General features: G+C 39.1%; 1 long non-coding RNA gene across 1 annotated transcript in view; it reads left to right on the plus strand.

Annotated features, from left to right (window-relative positions):
* LOC133538605 (uncharacterized) overlaps positions 1 to 8580 on the plus strand; it is a 67976-nt gene extending 59396 nt beyond the window's left edge. The window contains exon 3 of the long non-coding RNA XR_009803053.1: positions 8496 to 8580. This is a non-coding gene — a long non-coding RNA (uncharacterized LOC133538605). The remainder of the gene's footprint in view (positions 1 to 8495) is intronic.
* Positions 8581 to 8811: the final 231 nt, after the last annotated feature.

Consider the following 8811-nt stretch of genomic DNA (forward strand, 5'->3'; position numbering starts at 1 on the left):
GACCTGCCCATGTTCCCATTTTTCTTTGTCACTTGATGCAGACACACACACACACACACACACACACACACACACACACACACACACACACGTGCACACTCACACTTACACACATATACACTGGTGTGCTTTAAGTCACCTATGACACATAAATAGTCTCACACACAGTTGATTAATCATTTTCTTTCCTTCACATACCTGCTGAGAACTGTATTCAAATGTTTAGCCTTTCTGTTTTAATCTCAGCTTTTAAAAATGTTGGTATTACTTTAGTATGGGGAAAATATTCACCATTAATTAGTTGCTTATTAAAGTAAAAACGACTTAATATACAGTTATTTGGACACTAGGGAACATATAAGGGTTGGGTTTAGAGTTAGGGTTAGAGATTGGGGTCACCTTGTTTTGTTACTATAGGGATTCCACTCATCCGGTCCTCACCCCTCCCACTCCCACCACCCGTTGGTAGGCCTCAGCACTGCATTGTTTGTACAATAACCCACGTGTGTGGTACGTATTTTTTTTGTGTCAATTATAACAGTTTGAAGTAAAAAAAAAAAGATTTGGTAACACTTTTAGTATGGGGAACATATTCTAAGTAACAAAGTCTTAGTTAATGGCTTACTGGTTGTATAATAAGGCAATGTAGGATAAGGCATTAATACATACTTAATAATGACTCATTAAGAGCCAAGATGTTACTAGTTTGGATGTTAATAAGCAACTAATTAATGGTGAATATGTTCCCCATACTAAAGGATTACTATGTAATTTAGAGTTATTTGGACACTAGGAGAACTTAAAGGCCTACTGAAATGAGATTTTCTTATTCAAACAGGGATAGCTGGTCCATTCTATGTGTCATACTTGATCATTTCGCGATATTGCCATATTTTTGCTGAAAGGATTTAGTAGAGAAAATCGACAATAAAGTTCGCAACTTTTGGTCGCTAATAAAAAAGCCTTGCCTGTACCAGAAGCAGACGATGACATCACCGGTGTGAGGGCTCCTCACATCCTCACATTGTTTATAATGGCAGCCTCCAACAAAAAGAGCTATTCGGACCGAGAAAACGACAATTTCCCCATTAATTTGAGCGAGAATGAAAGATTTGTGGCTGAGGATATCGATAGCGAAGGATTAGAAATATATAAAATAAAATAAAAAAGTTAAATTAAAAAAAAAAGGAGATTGCATTGTGAGCGATTCAGATGTTTTTAGACACATTTACTAGGATAATTCTGGGAAATCCCTTATCTTTCTATTGTGTTACTAGTGTTTTAGTGAGTTAAATAGTACCCGATAGTCGGAGGGATGTGTCCACGGGTGTCTTGACGCCAGTCTCTGAGGGAATTAGTCACTGCAGCAGCAGCACGACAGAAGTTCCGCTGATCTCCGGTAAGAGGCAACTTCTAACCACAATTTTCTCACCAAAGCCTGCCTGTTGACCAGTGGTGGGGGCCATGTTCGCTTGACCGCTCTGATCCATAGTAAACCTTCACCTCTGGGAATTTTAAACAAGGAAACACTGTGTTTGTGTGGCTAAAGGCTAAAGCTTCCCACCTCCATCTTTCTACTTTGACTTCTCCATTATTAATTGAACAAATTGCAAAAGATTCAGCAACACAGATGTCCAGAATACTGTTTAATTGCGCGATGAAAAGAGACGACTTTTAGCCGCTAGTGGTGCTGCGCTAATATGTCCCCTCCAACTTGAGATGTCACGCGTCATCATTCCGCGACGTTTTCAACAAGAAACTCCGCGGGAAATTTAAAATTGTAATTTCGTAAACTAAACCTGCCGTATTGGCATGTGTTGCAATGTTAATATTCCATCATTGATATATAAAACTTTTAGACTGCGTGGTTGGTAGTAGTGGGTTTAAGTAGGCCTTTAAAAGGGTTAGAGCTAGGATTACTAATAAGCAATAATTCAGAGGTTATTGAGAGAAGACTCTTAGTTAATGGCTTACTGGTGGTATAATAAGGCCATGCAGAATAACACATTGATAAGTCCTTAAAAATTACTAATTAAGAGTCAATATGTTACTAAGTTGCATGTTATAATGCAACTTATTAATGGTGAATATGTTCCCAATAATAAAGTGTTACCACGTAATTTAATTATTTGGACACTAGGAGAACATATAAGGGCTAGGGTTCGGGTTACTAATAAGCAACAATTAAGCAACAATTCAGTAATGCGGACGTTGTACCGATCCGTTGTGATGAAGAAGGAGCTGAGCCGGAAGGCAAAGCTCTCAATTTACCGGTCGATCTACTTTCCCATCCTCACCTATGGTCATGAACTTTGGGTCATGATCGAAAGGATAAGATCACGGGTACAAGCGGCCGAAATGAGTTTCCTCCGCCGTGTGGCGGGGCTCTCCCTTAGAGATAGGGTGAGAAGCTCTGCCATCCGGGAGGAACTCAAAGTAAAGCCGCTGCTCCTCCACATCGAGAGGAGCCACATGAGGTGGTTCGGGCATCTGGTCAGGATGCCACCCGAACGCCTCCCTAGGGAGGTGTTTAGGGCACGTCCAACCGGTAGGAGGCCACGGGGAAGACCCAGGACACGTTGGGAAGACTATGTCTCCCGGCTGGCCTGGGAACGCCTCGAGATCCCCCGGGTAGAGCTAGACGAAGTGGCTGGGGAGAGGGAAGTCTGGGTTTCCCTGCTTAGGCTGTTGCCCCCGCGACCCGACCTCGGATAAGCAGAAGATGGATAAGCAACAATTTTGAGGTTATTGAAATAAGGGAAGACTCTTAGTTAATGGTTGTAAAATAAGGCCATGCAGAATAAGGCATCAATAGGTACTTAATAATGACTAATTAAGAGCCAAGATGTTACTCATTTGCATGTTAATAAGCAACTAATTAATGGTGAGTATGTTCCCCATACTAAAGTGTTACCACTTAATTTAGAGTTATTTGGACACTAGGGAAACATATAAGGGTTAGGGTTACAAACAAGCCATAAGGGTTGGGGTTAGGGTGAGTTAACTCTTGGTTAATGGATTACTGGTTGTATAATAAAGCCATGCATAATAAGACATTAATAAGTACTTAATAATGACAAAGAGTCAAGATGTTACTAATTTGCATGTTAAAACGCAACTAATTAATAGTGAATATGTTCCCCATACTAAAGTGTTAACACGTAATTTAAAGTTATTTGGACACAAGGGGAACATATAAGGGTTAGGGTTTCTAATAAGCAATAAAGGTTAGGGTTAGAGTTGGTTAACTCTTTGTTAATGGCTTACTGATTGTATAATAAGGACATGCAGATTAAAGCATTACTAAGTCCTTAATAATGACTAATTAATAGCCAATATGTATGTGTTACTAATTTGCATGTTAATACACAACTAATTAATTGTGAATATGTTCCCCTTAAAGTGTTACCAAAATTTATATTAAAAGTTCATGCAAAGTGTGTTTTTTCTTTGTTATTTTTGCGAGTTTCCTGTTTTCCACACATGAAGAGACCCGCTTTTTAATAGGTACTGAGGCTTTATTCTCACTGTGGACCACATAAAGATGCAACCACCTCCCTTGTAACCATGTGACGGCAATAAGACTATTTTTGGCCAAAGGAAGACAAAGAAAAAAATCTGAAGTTGTCTTTATTTTTTGTTTTAATGCCATGATTTTAATATTCCGGACCGCGTGTGCACAGATTTCCCTCCATGGGGCCCCTGAGCTAAAATGAGTTTGACACCCCTGACCTCGAGGCTGTGTTTGTGTGTTTAGCTGCTTGTTACCCGACCAAGTATGTGAGCCGCATGCAACAAAAATATCAAAATATGATTTTATTTAAATCTGTACCCGGTAGTACATAGAAGTGAATAATAAATTTGGTACCCATCCCTAATCACCATAAAGCAGTTCCAATAAACTGATTTTATTAAATTTACAATTAGTGCCAGCTCAATGGCCTTGTGGTTAGAGTGTCCACCCTGAGATCAGTAGGTTGTGAGTTCAAACTCCAGCCGAGTCATATCAAAGTAGGGTTGTTCCAATCAGATATTTGGATTGGAATGGCTGCCGATATTTGCCTAAAAATGTGTATCGGCAAGGCATGGGAAAATACCGATCTAGATCCAGTTTTTTAAAAAAACACGGTCCGTGTTTTCCAACGCACCGATTTAAATAATACATTCCACTCTTCTGCTGCTCCCCATGCTCCGTTCCGCATTTTCCAGCACACCTTCAACACATCCACAAGTATGTGTTCTAACAGTTAAGACGGCCATGTGAATTAAAAGTTACGGTAAAAATGTCAGCTGTGTGGGATTATTTTACCCTACAAAACGAAAAAGATGAAGAGGTGGAGTGAAAAACATGCCACAATAAAGCCAAGCGTGGTGGTAAAGTTGTAAGACATTTTAATGACTCTTGAGAGTGAGAGGCTTTTTAGCACTCATCATTGATGAACACAGGAGCAGGCTGACACCTGAGCATCTTGAAGTGCTTGTCTTTGTTAGAAAGAATCTCCCCATTATGCTTGGACTTCAATTGTTTGCCCTCCCTGACTGGGGCAAACAATTGAAAGGAGTGTGTAGATAGTTTTTATTTTATTCTTTAAGTTTACACTTCTTCAAGAGCAAGTATTGATGTTGATTCATAGACATTTTATCCCACTCAGGTTGTTTGTGTGTTTTGCTTTTTTTAACAATGTTTACAGCATTATTTGCACTTTATACTGTTCACTTTTTTTACTGTTTAATGATGCCATTTCTGTTTGTCATGTATATTTTTTTCCATTTTGTGTTTATCCTTGAATACCAACCATTGTGTATTATTCAAACTCACCTAATTCAGCTGGCTAGTTGTTATCAAGAGTAGTAAAACCCTTTTCAACATGAATCTGACAACTAAGTAGGATAAATAACTTTAAACTTTAATACATGATCGGATAGGCCAGTATCGGTATCAGATCGGAAGTGCAAAAACAATATCGGTATCGGATCGGAAGTGCAAAAACCTGGATCGGGACATCCCTATATCAAAGACTATGAAAATGCGACCCATTACCTACCTGCTTGGCACTCAGCATCAAGGGTATGAATTGGGGGTTAAATCACCTAAAAAATTATTTTTGAGCGTGGCCACCGCTGCTGCTCACTGTTCCCCTCACCTCCCTGGGGGTAATCAGGGGGGATGAGTCAACTGCAGAGGGTAATTTCACCACACCCAGTGTGTGTGTGTGTGTGTGTGTGTGTGACTATCAGTGGTACTTTAACTTTAACTTAGTTTATTTAAAATGTGACAATGCAAAGTAATGAACATTTGACTTATAAATATATGAGATTTTAGCTAATGGCTAATTTTTACCTCCAGTTCCTTGGCAAATTGATGCACAAATTAACACAAACCCATTCAAAACACTGATTAATGATATTAATATGTAAACATTCCAACATTTAATTGCCAAATGTGCTGTTGTAAACACTCACTGCTACAAATGTACCTTGTACACGACTTGAATATATAAAAACAATTGCTAAATTACATGTTTCATTAAAAAAACAAAACAAAAAAAAAACATGTTTTGAATAATATTTTGCACATTTTATCCTAAAAAAAAATGTATTGCAATTTTGACTATTAAACAGCCATTTTTCAAGGCCTTATTCAATTTGGTTGGGTTGCTACTTCCCTTATATTTACAGGTAGAGATGTCCATCATCAGGCTCCAGGCAGATATTTGCCTTTGCTAACTGATCGGCTGCCGAGCCCAGCCGATCTTTACTGCAGCTGTGTGCCAGTGTTTAGATTCTACTCACAATGGATGCACGCTTAGGGAGACACAATTACATTTCCATATTCTTTGTTGCACACATGCAGGAGTTGCATGAACTCCAGGAGGGTGCGTGTTGCCAGAACACCGAATTTGGGAGCGAGCTGCATCGAATGTGTCTTGTATGCACAGTGCCAAGCCACTTCTAAGATATTAATCCTCAATATTATGGCGAAAAATAGTACAAAACCCAAAACCAGTGAAGTAAATCTTAAATAAAAACAGAATACAATGATTTGCAAATCCTTTTCAACCTATATTCAATTAAAATAAACCGCAAAGCCAAGATACTTAAAGTTCGAACTGCCAAACTTTATTTTTTGAAAATATTAGCTCATTTTGAACTTGATGCCTGCAACATGTTTCAAAAAAGCTGGCACAAGTGGCAAAAAGACTGAGAAAGTTGAGGAAAGCTCATCAAACACTTATTTGGAACATCCAAGAGGTGAACAGGCTAATTGGGAACAGGTGGGTGCCATGATCGGTTATAAAAGCAGCTTCCATGAAATGCTCAGTCATTCACAAACAAAGATGGGGTGAGGGTCACCACTTTGTGAACACATGCGTGAGAAAATTGCCGAACAGTTTAAGAACAACATTTCTCAACGAGCTAAGAATTTAGGGATTTCCCCATCGACGGTCCGTAATATCACCAAAAGGTTCAGAGAATCCGGTGAAATCTGGTGAAATTTGCACGTAAGCGATGATATTACGAACCTTGTATCCCTCCAGCGGTACTGCATCAAATAGCCAAATCAATGTGTAAAGGATATCACCTCATTCACAAACAACGATGGAGCGAGGGTCACAAATGCGTGAGCAAAAATATCAATTTAAGAACCACATTTCTCAACGAGCTATTGCAAGGAATTTAGGGATTTCAACATCTGTGTACCGTAATATCATCAAAAGGTTCAGAGAATCTGGAGAAATCACTGCCCATAAGTGTCAAGGCTGAAAACCAACATTGAATGCCCGTAACGTCTGATCCTTCAGGCGGTACTGCATCAAAAACCGACAGAGTGGAAAGGATATCACCACAAGGGCAGAGGAACACTTCAGAAAACCACTGTCAGTAACTACAGTTGGTTGCTACATCTGTAAGTGCAAGTTAAAACTCTACTGTGCAAAGCGAAAGCCATTTATCAACAACACCCAGAAACGCCGCCGGCTTAGCTGAGCCTGAGTTCACCTATGATGGACCGATGCAAAGTGGAAAAGTGTTCTGTGGTCTGACGAGTCCACATTTCAAATTGTTTTTGGAAACTGTGGATGTTGTGTTTTCCGGAACAAAGAGGAAGAGAACCATCCGGATTGTTATAGGTGCAAAGTTCAAAAGCCAGCATCTGTAATTGGTATGGGGGTGTATTAGTGCCCAAGGCATGGGTAACTTACACATCTGAGAAGGCACCATTAATGCATGATTGGCAGTTTTTGAACGGTTATTTATCAGATTTTATGGGCGGAATAGAGGAGCTCCCATTGGCTCCATTGTACCTGGCCTTTTATTTACGTTTATTTAATATTTAGAAAGCATTCAAAAACATCCCAAAAATTCAGTACTATAATTTTTTGTCAAAATGTCAGTTCCTCAGCATGAATTGATGAGAACATTTGAACACACTTTCTCTAAACAGCACCAAACATTATTCCTAACCTACGTTACAACATGAATGAAAATGAGATATAAAAAGTTGCATGTCAGGGAAATATCCTCACAGAATGGCTGACGATTTGCATCATAAACCAGGTTTTTCAGAGCTCATTGTTGATCGCCTTCCAGCAACTTCCACCGGCCTGCAGGTTGCGGACATTTTAGACCAGGGGTGTCACACTCATTTTAGCTCAGTGGCCGCATGGAGGAAAATCTATTCCCAAGTGGGCCGGAATGGTAAAATCCTGGCATGATAACTTAAAAATAAAGACAACTCCAGGTTATATACTTTGTTTTACTTCTGGCTAAAATAGGACAAGCACATTCTGAAAACGTGCAAATCACAAATAATCCTCTGGACAAAGCATTTCGAGTTTGTTAAAAATTCTGAGGACATTGGTGCAGTTTCAAAAACACAATGAGCTTAGACTTGGTCTCAGCGTATCTACAAAGCCAGCATTAAACTAAGTCACAGTCTTTGTGGGATTCAACAAAACACACAACCTGTAAACTGTTCGAGGTATCAAATACCTCCTTTGTCATGTCCACGTATCAATCCAGAGCTCACTCAAGAAACCGTAAGAAACAGAGATAAAAACTATTCAAAAGGGTTAGGTTTTGGGGGAGTAAGGTGCCAGTTAAATATGTGTTCGAAGCAGAAAACATAAAACAGGTTTTAAGTTGCATTTGGGTCGAGGAAGAGGAGCCGCAGCCGCGCTTTACTTTGTACCTTTTGCTAGGCCTAACAGAATTGCTATTGTGACATCCAGTGGACCAATTCAGAATAGCAGTTTCTTTCATTCAAAAAAGAAAATGCAGCTCATTTTAATAATCGGAATCAAAATCAGAAATACTTTAACCCTCTTAGACCCACAGTGATATATTTCCAACATTTTTATTTCATTTAAAAAGGGTTAAAAGGTTTGTCATTTTAACCCCTCCCCCCACACCACACACACACCCTACATTAACATAGTCATCGGCGTCTATTGTTCAGTCTAACAATGACTTTACATTCGAAATTTGTATTTAAGGACCGCCCAGAGGCTAGAGAATCTCACACAACTTGAAAATCTTCGCAGAATGACAACCCTTTTCTTTACTGGACCAAATTGATCAAATCAATGTAAGTAGAATGCATCTAATATTTTTTACTGTGATCTTTATAATGTCTACAACATGTACCTATGTTATTATTGTAAAATACCTCCAAAAAATATGATTTAGATGATGTTTTATATTGGTTGTATATGTACAACCATGGGTCAATGTGGTAGCAAATATTCCTTAATCCCCGAGGGGATATTAAGATTTCAGCACAATCCCCATTCAAGAGCGAACAAACATTAC

Source organism: Nerophis ophidion, linkage group LG20, assembly GCF_033978795.1.
Source record: "Nerophis ophidion isolate RoL-2023_Sa linkage group LG20, RoL_Noph_v1.0, whole genome shotgun sequence".
In the NCBI taxonomy this organism is placed as follows: Eukaryota; Metazoa; Chordata; class Actinopteri; order Syngnathiformes; family Syngnathidae; genus Nerophis; species Nerophis ophidion.